Below are 13,445 nucleotides of genomic sequence, written 5' to 3'. Positions count from 1 at the left end.
CAGAGCCCTTCAGTCTTTGTGCAATGAGAAGCTATTATAGAGTGGGCTACGAGTCCAAATATCATGGAACGGTTTGGGTTGAAAGGGACAATTAAAGATCATCTAGATGCAACCCCCCTCACCATGGGCAGGGACCCCTTCCACCAGCCCAGGTTGCTCAAAGCCCCGTCCGGCCTGGCCTTGAACCCTCCCAGGGAGGGGGCAGCCACAGCTGCTCTGGGCAACCTGTGCCAGTGCCTCACCACACTTGCAGTAAATAATTTATTCATAATATCTAATTTAAATCTGCCCTCTTTCAGTTTAAAACCATTATCCCTTGTCCTATCACTACACTCCCCGTTAAAGAGTCCCTCTCCAGCTTTCCTGTAGCCCCCTTTCAGTACTGGCAGGCCGCTATAAGGTCTCCCCGGAGCCTTCTCTTCTCCAGGCTGAACACCCCCAACTCTCTCAGCCTGTCCTCAGAAGGGAGGTGCTCCAGCCCCCTGAGCATCTTTGTGGCCTCCTCTGGACCCAATCAAGCAGGTCCATGTCCTTCTTGTGTTGGAGGCCCCAGAGCTGGACACAGCACTGCAGGTGGGCTCTCACAAGAGCAGAGGGGGTGAATCCCCTCCCTTGACCTGCTGGCCACACTTCTCTTGATGCAGCCCAGGACACAGTTGGCTTTCTGGGCTGTGAGCACACATTGCTGGCTCAGAGTCAGTTTTCCATCCACTAATATTACCAATTCCTTCTCCACAGGGCTGCTCTCAACTCACTCATCACCCAGCCTGTGTTTGTGCATGGGATAATCCATATTTCTGAACAGAGGGAGAGGGAAAAACTCAAGAAAACCAAAATACCCTTTCACAAAATACAAGGTGAAAAAACATTCCATACTTCTATAGGAAATAAGCTAAGTACTGAGATATTAAAGCTGGACTATGCTTTTTGCACCAGGCAGAGCTGACTTTGAGCCAAGCATCACAGTGATTCATGGAGTCACAACGGGTACCAGCACCTTGAAACCATGAACTTATGCATATGGCTTAACCACTGCCTCATCCTACCAGCTTCTTTCCATTTCTCACTCATCCACTCTCTTTTGCCCCTAGATGGGCAGCCCGAGGTCAAAGGGCCAAATATTACTCTACCATCAACATCAGGAGCTAACACGTGGACTGATAACTATTCACCAAGGGAAGACATTTTCAAGGGTTTTTTACACTCTCAGCAAGTTAGTAGGCAGTGAATGTTCCAGCAGATGAAGTCACAGTATTTGAAACAATATTAAATTGGCAGCACAGAGTTGCAGGGGGTTGTCTAGAAGCAAGGTTATGCTAATGATTATGTACATTTGCTTAAAACTTTATGCAAAACAATGTTTAAATTATCTTATTAGCCTGACTGCAAGTGAAGAAATGCAATATTCAAACCACATGCCGGCCTTCTTCCAAACTCATGTGTGTTTATTTTTAATGGGCACATCAAAATCCGTTAAGCACAAAAAGAATTAATTTCTTTTCCCCCGTCAGAATTATGGTTAATATGTTTTGGACTCTTCCACTAGTTTTAAAATGGATCTAAAACTAAGAACCAGTCATTTGTGGCCATTAAAAAAGTCCATGGCACCTTCATGTAAGACAAGTGACTACTGCTGATGTCCTGGACAAAATCTCAGCAACTGCTGGTAATTCCACTACATTTGCATGAGGAAGATTTTCCTCACTATTGCAACTAGCGAAGCTATGGCTTGGCTTCTGATAATTCAACCGTCGCAAAGTCATTAGCAGTCATCTTTGAGAACTCATGGAGATGAGAAACAACTAGAAAAGGTCAACTTCAGTCTTAAAAAAAAAAAAAAAAAGCAGAGACAGGGAGGGAGGGAGAGGAAGATCTTTATTCAGTTGGCATTCAACTTTCATTCAAGAAGATACTGGAATTTTAAAAATGCAACAGAACAGTTTGAAGGCACCCGGGGGGGGGGGGAAACAAACAACAAACAAACAAAAAAAAAAAAACAGACACTCTGGAGTTCTCATGATTAAATCATGTCAAGTCAGCAACAAGACAGCAAAACATGTAGGCAAAGAGAACACAATAGATGCCATATGCACTAACTAAATATCCTCACAAGTATGTAATGTATGTCACTCTCTTAAAGAAAGTTTGCCTATCTCAGGGTGAATGCAGAACTGACTGGAAAGCTATACTGTGTCCAAACAGAAAAGAAAATCATTTGGAACTTTTTGGATCCACTGCTGTGCAGTATTTTACTTTCTATACGTTATACATATGCAATCCTTTGTGTTCAATTTCAATACTTACCTGTCTAGGTCATGAATAAATCCCAACACATCACCAATCTTAGACCAAATGCAAGTACTCTGGAAAAGCAGATTATAATATAAAATAAACAGATTGAAGTAATCATCTGAAAGAAATAAGATGTTTTCAATAGAGAGAAATGCAAGATATTTCAATAAGCAGGAATATTCAACTCTATAAAATAAGGATGAAGAACACGTTACTAGGTAGATATTACCCTGAAAAGCACCTGGGACAACAGTCATTCATTAGTTGAACCCAGCTTCATAATATCGACTATTTGCAAACTAGGCAAACATACAGATATATTAGATATATTTAATGGGATTATAGCAGACACAAAGTTAGTTCTCTGCTCTCTTCTACACTGGTAAGGTCTCAACTGGATGTTTCTGTCCACAGTTAAAATGTTAAAGTTCCAAAAGAAAAGCGTGCATGGATTAAAGATCTGTGAAGTTCAATCTGAAAAGAAACAAAAAACACCTCAGAGAAGACTAAGGTAGAAACAGAATAAACAGTACAGAAATGTCAAAGACCATGAAAAAAAAAAAAAAAAAAAAAACTATTTTCCATTATCTACATAGATGTCTGGAAGATTCAGGTGGAACATAAGGTAAAACATTCAGCGGATAAGGGCAGTGAAGTGTGGGATGGTCTGCCAGAAAACCCAAGATACTCAACTACAGCAAATGCCAAGTCCTGCAGCTGAGGTGGAGCAATCCCACTCAACACCCCAGGCACCAACTGGGAAGTAAAGCAGTTCTACAGAAAAGGACCAGAGTGTCCTGGTGAATGACACATTGAACATGATCCTGAAGTGCATCCTTGTAGAAATGAAGACCAGCTCCATACTGGGCTGAATCAGTAAAAGCACAGGCAGCAGATAAAGTGAAGTGACCATTCTCCATAATTCAGCAATTGTGAAACTGTATCTGCAGCATTTTGTCCCATCTGGAGCTCCCCAGCAGAGTAAAAGACATATTGAAGCCAGTCTGGTGGAAGGCCACCACAATGATCAAAGGATGGAGCATGTAATGTATGGAGAGAGGCTGAGGAGCCTGAGTTTGTTTAGTTTCTAATATTCAGAAAAAAGATTAAGGGAGAATCTAAGTGCTGGTTTCAAGATTATGGAGAAGAGAGAGTCGGGCTCTTCTCAGAGGTTCACCATGGAAGGACAAGAGGCAACAGACACCAGTTGAAGAAAGGGGAACACCATTTATTCCAATTAGATAGAAGAGGGGAAAAAAACCTCGTAATAAGGGTGGTAAAACATTGGAGCATGTTACTCAGAGAAGACTTGCCATCCTTAGAGTTATTCAGAATTGAGTTCAATGAAGGCCCTGAGCAGCCTGGACCAGACGACCTCCAGAAGCTCCTTGCTACCTAAATTATTCTGTAATTCTTTGTTATACAGTGTCTGTGAGGAATGACAAAGATAGTGCCTTGGGCTAGGAGACCAACTGTACAATCTCCAGAGGTTCATTCCAGCTTTTTTTTAATGCAAACCTGAATACTGAAAGAAAGGCACTAATAAATCTTCAGACAGAATACATGTTTTCTCCTCTTCGCATGAACACTGCCTCATTTATTTTAGCTAACAGGTCATAAACATAAATAAATATACAATATTACATACTTAGAAATTTAATACTGATAAACTCAGAAATTAATTTTAGATACCAGACTGCACGAAAAACAAGTGGAAAAAACTACAGCGGAGAAAGTTACCATAGTCAGCATATAAAATAGCATTTTCAAATAACTCTTTATCCCCTCTGCAATCCCAGAGGCTCACAGGCACTTTACTGACAGCCAAAGCTGGAACCTCTGCTGAGTACTGGGCTGACTGTGTATAGTGACAGAGGAATACACAGTGCACAATCATTGCAAGCAACTTTAAAATCCCTTTTTAACTTTCAAGGTCTTTGCAGCACAGAAGACAAAGGGAGATTTGTTATATCTCATAAGGAATTTACCTGTGGACGTTCCAAAAAGGTTCAAGGAGGGAACAAAAATCCTTCAGCTGATCACCTATAAGCTTTCGAAAACTAATTTCACACTAGAATTATGATCGTACAGCCCCATTTTCTGTATCTCACAGGGTCTAGTGACCACTGGTGATGTATGCAGTCCATGGAGGAGAACTAAACCTTAAACCGATACTAAAGATATTATAAAGTCAGAAAATTCTGTAACATCCTCTCTCCTAGCTGGATATCATTTTGAATGTTTAGAGGTAACATAAAAACCCTTCTTTAAACTTAAGACCAACCTTGATTTCCTTTAAGGTGAAGACATAATGCTTTGTCCTCACTATAAATAAGCTGTTGACAAATGTGTCATGAAAAAAAAAAATGAAAGAACTTGGAACTGCTTATATTAATCCATTAATGGCAAGGGAGACCACAGTAATGTAATTACCTAATGTGACTGATTTTGTCAGCTTAAAAGAATAAATATTACTTGCATGACCAAGGTTCGTAGTTTCTGTCACGTTTTGTGTAAGGAAAAAAAACATGACTACTAGGTGAAGTATTGGCCAGCAAACCTTTTTTTTTTTTTTTTTTTCCCATAATTCTTTTTGAAGGCAGTATACTGCTTCCTCCAACTAAAGCAGTGTAAGTCTTTCAACATTACAGTTCAATTTATACTGAACACTCCAGCACAGTTCCCAAATTCTGTGAAGAAAGCTCTATAGATGCACCTCACAGGCAGGCAAAAAAATCTTACTTTCATGTATGCAGAAAAAAATAGATTGCTTACTGTCTGAGAAGACTGTAATCTTAACCTGCATTTAAACATCTATTTTTTATATATATATCCTTTTACAGTAATTCTCATTATTTTGGTGATTCAGCTATATAAAATATGCATATATACATATTACTCACAAGGAATAAAGGCAGAAACTGGTATGATCTTTAAACTTGGAATTTTCTATGTATAACTTGAATGAAATTAACAATTCTACTACAATTTAAAATTAAGCAAATATATATGCCTATATGTTCCAGAACCTACATTTCTATATCTGAAGGCATGCACACAGAAACCTTTGACTGAAATGTAAAAATCTAGATTTTTAACAGTTTAAGATTTAGTAAGGTTTTCATAGTTCCATACTTATCTGAGATTAACTTTTCTTACTTCTATGACGATAAAAATTTGCTTTTGTAAAACATGTTGTTACCCAGGAAACAAGAACGAATGCATGTGCAATATGAATAAAAATTCAAAAGCCTTGGATGAAACTACATATACTAAAACTGAGTCATTTTTCTCTCACTTTCCTACATCCGAGTCAAAGATTTCATCATTACTATAAACAATGTATTCATGACTTCAGTAATAATTTAATGGTAAAAAAAAGAAGTGTTAACCCTCCTAAATAATATTTTTAAGTGTTTTATTGTTTTACATTTATTATGTTTTTTTCAGCAATCATTACTGTAAGTTTTACTCTTTAAAACCAACTGGTATCCTGTTACAAAAAATTTAAACTCACGGCACAAAAGAACAACATAATTCTCAGAAGTTCAGAGAAATTAGATAAATTTTTCCCAACATGACAAATTGAAAGAAGCGCCAAGACGTTTGGCAGAGGCTTCTCTAGCATGAATGGTTACCTACAAGAAAAGGAATTTCTGCTTCAACTTGTAATGGAAACTTTCTACTTGCAGGTGTAAAGTTCCAGAGATGTTTTCCTTTGTGCTATAGATCTCCCGTGAAAAGCAGAAATTGTCACAACATTTTTGAGTGCTTTCTGAACATGACATTTAGTTACTGACAGAACAATGCACACAGTCAGACATCAGTCTTTGTCAATAATGATACTTCTCACATAAATGCTGTTTGCTTGGAGTTTTGGCTTTTTTAAGATTTTATACATTAATAAACTATTTATGCATCTGACAAAAAGAAAACCTCATTTTTTTAATACTATTCATTCTAATGTATGCTTTCCAGAATACGGCAAATGGGTAATACCAATGACTTAATTTTTAAAGTATATTCCTTAGCAAACAAGAAACTCAAGATAATTGCTGATGGAAAAAATTTGTGTAATCTGATCCCATAAAATATAGTATCTAAGAAACATGCAAGGGAGGATTCTGATGCACTGACTTAGGAAAGGGATTAAGTTAACACCACTTCTCTTCCGAACACTGCATTTAAAACACTTCAATTATATATCTTCGTTAATTTATGAGTTCTCATGTCTTGGCTAAACTTGTTACTACACCAAGAGAGGTATGAAAACAGTAGTGGGATTAAATTAACAGCTGTAAAATTTAGGTGGATTACTTACACCTAGACAATGTCAAGAAACTGCCTGGACTACTAACTAAATGTTCTAAAGGTAAAACTAGAAGTGTCATCAGACAGAGGAGCTTTGTGGCGAGCTCTGCACTGCAGAGGGAGGAAACAGATCAGGGTTTCTGTTGTTGTTCTCATTTCTCAGACATAAGATTTCGATCCATCAGTTTTTATATTCTGCAGTACTTTTCTAATGACTTCAAACACTTGCAACTTCTAAATGACTGAATAGTATTTTTTAAACAACCTAGAAATTACTGAATTCTTTTGCATGGAAAATAATAAAAGGCTCCAAATAACATCAAAATGTTTACCGATTTGGTGTATTCAAAAGGCAAGAAAAACTTCAAAGCTACCCAAGAGGCTAGAAAAATAAAGCATTAAAAGTTAACCCTACTAGTTACAAACACACTCAAATATAAACAGTAGCCACACGTGCTGGAAAACGTGGTTTTTGTAGTGTTTAGAAGTAATTATTTGAATTGCCATAGTCTCCAGTTGTCTTTCTAGTCACCATACTAATAATTTTGTTTAACATTTTATACATGAAATCTGTCAGTTTGTGCTTCATCATGCTGCTCATCTCGCTTGTCTTTTGCTTGACTACAAATGACCACTCTCACAATCTTGCCCTTTTTCTTTCTTCCTTTCAATTCTCCAGAGCTTCTCAGACATCCTTATCTTTTCCTTACCCTCCGAAAATCTTTCCTCCCTTCCAAACTCAGTTTTGCTCTTGTGGTTGCCCATACTGTTTTCAATGATCGTAGAAGCCCACTGCTTTTCTCTCGCACAGAGAGGTTAAATGTGCCAGTAGAAATGCAACAGAAACTGAGAAGAGCTGCTGAACATCTCATGTTGTCTCTGTGCAAGAAAGAAGCTAAGGCTCTTCCAGCCAAACAGCATTTCAGCCACCTCCTTCAACACCTGCCCTTCCTCCCTGATCACCTCACCCCCAGCTCCCCCGTCTCTTTCTTTCTGTTGTTCCACTACCTCCCTATACTCTCCACTGCCTCTGATTTCTGCTTTCTACCATGCCCCATATATGCATTTTCCCCTAACCCAAATACTCAGATTTTTTAATATATATATACACACACACAAGCGCACATGTCTGTGTACTGACATATATCTATAAAAAGATAAAGCCTCCGTCTTTCCTTATTACCATAACTTTATTTCTGCATGTATTTTTTTTCCTCAAGAAGACTCATGGTAGATTATACTCAAGAAGCACAAACTAATCTTACTTTTCTTATGAGCTAATAAAATTTACACAGCCAGACTCTAATTCCTGGGTAAATATTCCAGATATTGCAACAACTGTACTCATTAGAAGAGAACATTGCTTCTGAAATAGTAATTACAGCCGTTCTGAGACCAAGAAAACCACGTCTCCAGCTCAAAGTCTTCCAATTCCTCTAGTGCAGAGGCTAGCAAACTTCAAAAGCAGGGTGACAGGCAGCTGTGCTTTTGTCTTTCAAGTTAAAGGTTAAGCACGCCAATAAAAACCCAGCAGGAACTGGAAGATGCTGCTGAGCATCCCATCTCGCCTCGGCGCACGACAGCAGCTCCTGACTCCTGCAGAGCCAGGCTCCCTGACTCCGGAGATGCTTCTGCCGGTGCCAAGGTCAGGGCAAGCAGCCCCACAGCTCTCCCCTCCCTCTCCCCACACCGCCTCTGTGGCTCCCGTCCTACCCCCTCTGCGCCGCTCCCTTTGCTGAGCCGCGAGAGCCATCCAGGGCATTGCACCGTGAGCCAGGTCAGGGATCAGGTCCAGGTTAAAAACAAGCTTTCCTAGGAGAGTCTAGCACCCACACTTATAGGCAGCTGTCCCCTCCTCTCGTGTGTCTTATAGAAATTCCAAAATGGTGGCACAGCTGTAGCTTTAATGTGGCCATCTGCCACTTGAAAAAAAACATTCTCCATCATTAGACTGTACTTATTTTGGAAGGAACATTGAAACCTGCAATATTAAATTAATCTGCTCTTATTTTTCTCCATTGCCGCTGCAGCTGACGTACATAATTCAACCTCTTTGCAAAAAGTGCCTGAAATTCTCCATTTCCACATCCTCTTGAATAGACTTGTTTCTTCCTAAAGCTCTATAAAGGCCGCTCGACGCAGACCTCTCAAGTTGTTTTTTCTGTTGTCTTTGAAAGATTAATTTTCTTTTCCTCCCCAGCTCTTGCTCTGTAAGAACAACTCCGGGTAAAACCAGGAGGGCATTCACACGAGCACAGGCAGTGTCACCCCGGGGGATGCTCACGGCCATGAGCAGACAGGGCAGGCTGCTGAGCTAGGACGCGGGCACCAAGGCAGCACCTATCCGTGCCAGAGGCCCACCTAAGGACTGGGATCTTGCCACACGAAAAGAGCAGCCGTTGCTAAACCTGTCTGAGCTTCCTCAGTGAAGGATGGACTATTCAATAACAATTTTCAGGCATCTGTCACTTTTGGACACATCCCAAAGAGATACAGGAGTGCCTAACTTTCCAACTCAATGTACTGCTGAGACAGGTACTTGGAATGTTTTTTAATTATTTGGCTTTGACAAGGATCTGAATGATGAACACCTAAAATTTATTTGAAAGCTGAGATTTCTAGCACTGGGCTTTTCTCTCAGTTTCCTACCTATTTACATTTTTGTCCTGCTTTTCATGTCTAATACACCCCAGGAAAACATTTCTATCCCCTGCTATCTCAGAAAAAGGGCGATGATGCTCAGCCGAGTTGTTACGGCGCCTGTTAATCAGCTACAGGACTTTTCAGAGGATGGCAGAGGATGGAGACACTGGGGTGGTGGGAAGGTGGGGGCTAGTATGCCTGTGATGATGCTGTTTACAGTAAACGTAGTGCTGTGCTACTGGCACAGAAAAAAAAATTTCTACACTTCCATCTTGCACAGATTTTTCCTGTGCTTTTAGCTTTGTTGCTGAACACGCTTTCAGACCAGACCTCTCTCATGGTACAATGCACATGGTCAAAGCAAACACAGGCAGAGGTCAGTGAAGGACCTTACCTCTTTCAACTTAGAATTTTCGGTCAAAAAACATACTCTGTGAGCAAAGATGTGAGACAGAACAGTCTAAATAAATATCAATCAAGTAAATATACAATGAGATACAGTATTTTTACTACTAGGAATTTGAATATTTTACACATCTCTAAAGAAAGTATTCCAGGCTTTGGCGTTTTTTAATCATAAAATTGCAATGTGAGAGGTCCAAGTTTTGGAGTAAGATTCTTGGCAAAGTATTCCCAAAGTCAGAGTGCTCCCTTCCAGGGAGCTTAGGTCCTGCAAGCATTTCTTCAAGTGACAACAATAATGATGAGAAACACTAATCCACGCAGTGGTTTGGACTGGATAACAAAATGATCCTCACTCACAAAAATCTTAAAGTAAGGTGTGAATAAAGCTAAAAATACCATTTGAGCGGAGCAACAATATCAGAGAAACTATAACATGAATTCATGAAGCAGTTTCAGTGTCTGCCTTGGAGATACTTGCTCACTTGCCAAGTCTGTCAGAAAGAATTAACTTGTCAGCGAAAAAAGGGTATAGTATGTGAAAAAAATATTTGTTTGAAAGTTACACTGCTATTTTTCATCTTTCCACAGACTATTTCAAGCTTTCAGGCATGATTTGCTGGTTTTCATCTTGTTAACTGTAATTCTATAACATAGGCACATCCATCCTGTCCTTGATGCTTATGTAACAGCATCCCCCAAAGAGAAGAGATTAAAAAAGCGATGGTTTGCAACTTTCTTGATAGCTAAGAGCAGGCAAAGGATTATATTAAAAGCATCTTGAATTTTGAGACAGAAGTTTCAGGTTAAGAATCTGTTAAGAATACAGAAGTGTCTGAAGCAATAGCTGAAGGTGCGACGACCTGCACATCAGAATTACTGTCCAGGTTTCAGAGCCAGGGGCTGTCATGATCACCCCCCAGCCAGCAAGGCTACATAAAACCCCCAAGTATCAAGTCAGAAGATTTTATTATGAGATATTCGAGGAATACTTTAGGAAGGAGAATACACAGGTGCAAAATGATCTCCTAGGTAAGTGTCTGAAGTTGGTTTGCACTGAATTAATTGGCTGACGGAGATATCTGGATACCTTTTCAATCAGCATGTGAGTGGTGTCCTGTGTACCAGGACTGCATAGAAGAGACTGACAACATACACTTGTAGATTCAGGTAACCACAAAAAAAAAAGCCAATTTTATCTCTGCTGACCTCCAAATGGACACCAATAGAGAAAGTAAAAAGGATCACACGGCTTACTGCAGAAATGCCTTCAGCAAAGCCAGCTATTAAACTAACTTGCAAAAGTATATTAAACTGTAATGCAATGGAGACAGAAGGTTCATCCTCAAAAGTCAAACAGTCATCTTACCATGAATTAAGAAACAAATCAATCAGAACTTACATGAAACAGGTTTACGTGCAACTTCCAGTGGGAAAGGCTCATCAATGCTGGCCCCAGCCAAACCCCTGTACTGTGAAGTGCAGCACATGTACCAACAAGAAGAGACTTCTGTGATGGAACATGCAAACCCAGGTTAGTTATCAACAGGTCAAAACCTTTTTTGCTGGAGTAGAGGGAGTTTTTAAACAGAAATTTTACTCTTGCAAGTTGACAATCTTGTCATGGACCTGTCCAGGAATACTTTGGTTAACACAGAAGTAACTAGCCTCCATTGAATGCAGCATCTGCCAGCAGCAGCCAAGTCTGAAAAATGCACAGCTCTCCACTTGTCTCCCCTGTCCAGCACAAGGAACGTACCCTGACAACTTACACACTGGTGTCCCCGTAACCATCAGCATAACTGATCAAGAAGAAATCATCAGGCAATGAAACTTTAGCTTTTGAATTTCTTCTGCTCAGAATATTAATTATGAAACAGAGGAAGGAAAACAGCTTTATAAATCTCATCAGAACTACTGAGAGCATAAAGCCAGGGCAGCATGAGAACATTCGCTCGTGTGGGTTCATGCAGAGCTCCTGCCCACAGGGGACATGTCTTCTCATGCAAAGGTCTCGCAGCCAGTAAGCCCACCTGAGGCACCAAAGCAGCCAGCACAGTCCTGCTCCAGTGCCACTGCCTGCCACCTAGAAGGTGACCACATCTTTGTCACTTTGAGGTACCCCACAGGCACTCAGCTTAGTAGGGTCTCAGGTCACCCTTCTTCCAGGCTTGAAGGATTTTGAGCTATAATATTCAACATTAAATTTAGAAATAACAAGCCAAATTCCTCCAATGCAGCCTTAAACCTAAGTATTTAATATTTGCTTAACGGTAGACCAAATAATCTACTCATTCTCTGACAGCCAAGAGATCTGTTCAGCCCACACCTGGAACTAATCACCATCTTGAACAGGAAGATCAGACAATCTGTCCTCTCTCCTGACACTGAAAAAGCTGAGTCACTAAAAGATGCTTTCCTAAGTTATTGCCAAAATAAATACAGGCTCTAATTTAAAACAACCTCCCACTCTATCTAAAGTCAGATGAAGTGGACAAAAATAAAATCAGCAGTCTTTATTTCAGACATTTATTTGATCAAGAGGTTACCGACTGTATCACTGTCGGAGAGACTCTCTCCCAAAAGTTAAAAAAAACCCCTTTGTACTAATTTCAATCACAGTTTCTCTTACGGAGCTAAAACTAACCATCATCTCATATAAGTAGAAACCATTAGTTAAAAAAATACATGCCAGCAGGTCATTTTTAGTAAACTGTTTTCTGCACCTAAAAATAAACACAAAATTAACATTAAAAATACCAGGCAGTGACATCAGAACCAACTATTAGACTGTTGTACTCTGCAGAGCACCACCTTAGATACTGATACCTATATACAGCCCATCTTTTTGGGAAAGAGAGAGTATAAATCCCAAAAATTAGAGCTAACCAAAAAAAAAAAAAAATCAGAAAGGGCATCCAATAAAAATTGAATATTAACATTTGTAATTAAGACTGCACATCAATATTTTTTTTTCCCACTAATAATTTTTCTAATTCTATGAGATTAAGGTGATATTTACAAATAACAACTTCATTTAGCAGGAGTAACTCCAGTTATTTAGTGTCATCTGTGTAGACTCGTGAAATGGAATAACTCCAGCACTGGGCTCAACTTTGTCTGCTCTGAACCGAGACTGTTCTGCCTTCCTCCACTAACCACACCAAGAAACTCATTGTCTAAGGTTCATCAGTCTTTACCTCCTTCTCCAAACTAAGTGTTTTCCTTCAGTTCAATTCAATACTGAAGAGTACCCACATGCCATAGCCACAGACAGATCAGAAGTTGCAGCTTAGATGCTTCACATCCCATCTTTCCTTTGTCCATATTTCCCATGACAAGACCAGGATCATGGGGCTGGCTTGATACGACACTGAACACAAAACTGCACAACACAAGGGAGGTATATTCAAACCAAGAGATGAGTCCAACCGTAAAGAATCAGGTCATAAAGTCTCTGGATGAAAAGCCCCACCAGACATTGCATCATTCCAGGTGGATTCTGTTCGAATTCACCAGGCCCCAAAATAAACATTTCAATATTGATAACTGATTTCCTGGTACTCATTAGTTCAATGTAAGGTAATCTCTGTAAAACAAATAAACAAAAAACCTCGTTGAAGAAGAATGGCAAAAAGTATTAAAAACACGTTTACTGGGAGACACTTTTAAGTTTTGCAGAAACTCTACTTTTTCTGATTTGAAAATACAAAATGGCAAAGTTGTGATAAATCCTTTTGAGTTTAGGCACAATACAAAGAAAATCCCACAGAACTGTTCAAAAAACAGGGAAAAAA

The 13,445-nt window shown here is 39.5% G+C and overlaps 1 protein-coding gene across 1 annotated transcript in view; it reads right to left on the bottom strand.

Moving 5' to 3' along the window:
* The window catches only part of GRIP1 (glutamate receptor interacting protein 1), a 335,638-nt gene that overhangs the window by 245,799 nt on the left and 76,394 nt on the right, over positions 1–13,445 (bottom strand). The gene's annotated exons all lie outside the window — the stretch shown is intronic.

This window comes from Tyto alba, unplaced genomic scaffold (genome assembly GCF_018691265.1).
Source record: "Tyto alba isolate M040663 unplaced genomic scaffold, T.alba_DEE_v4.0 Super-Scaffold_2, whole genome shotgun sequence".
In the NCBI taxonomy this organism is placed as follows: domain Eukaryota; kingdom Metazoa; phylum Chordata; class Aves; order Strigiformes; family Tytonidae; genus Tyto; species Tyto alba.
This window is presented reverse-complemented; position numbering and strand designations above follow the sequence as displayed.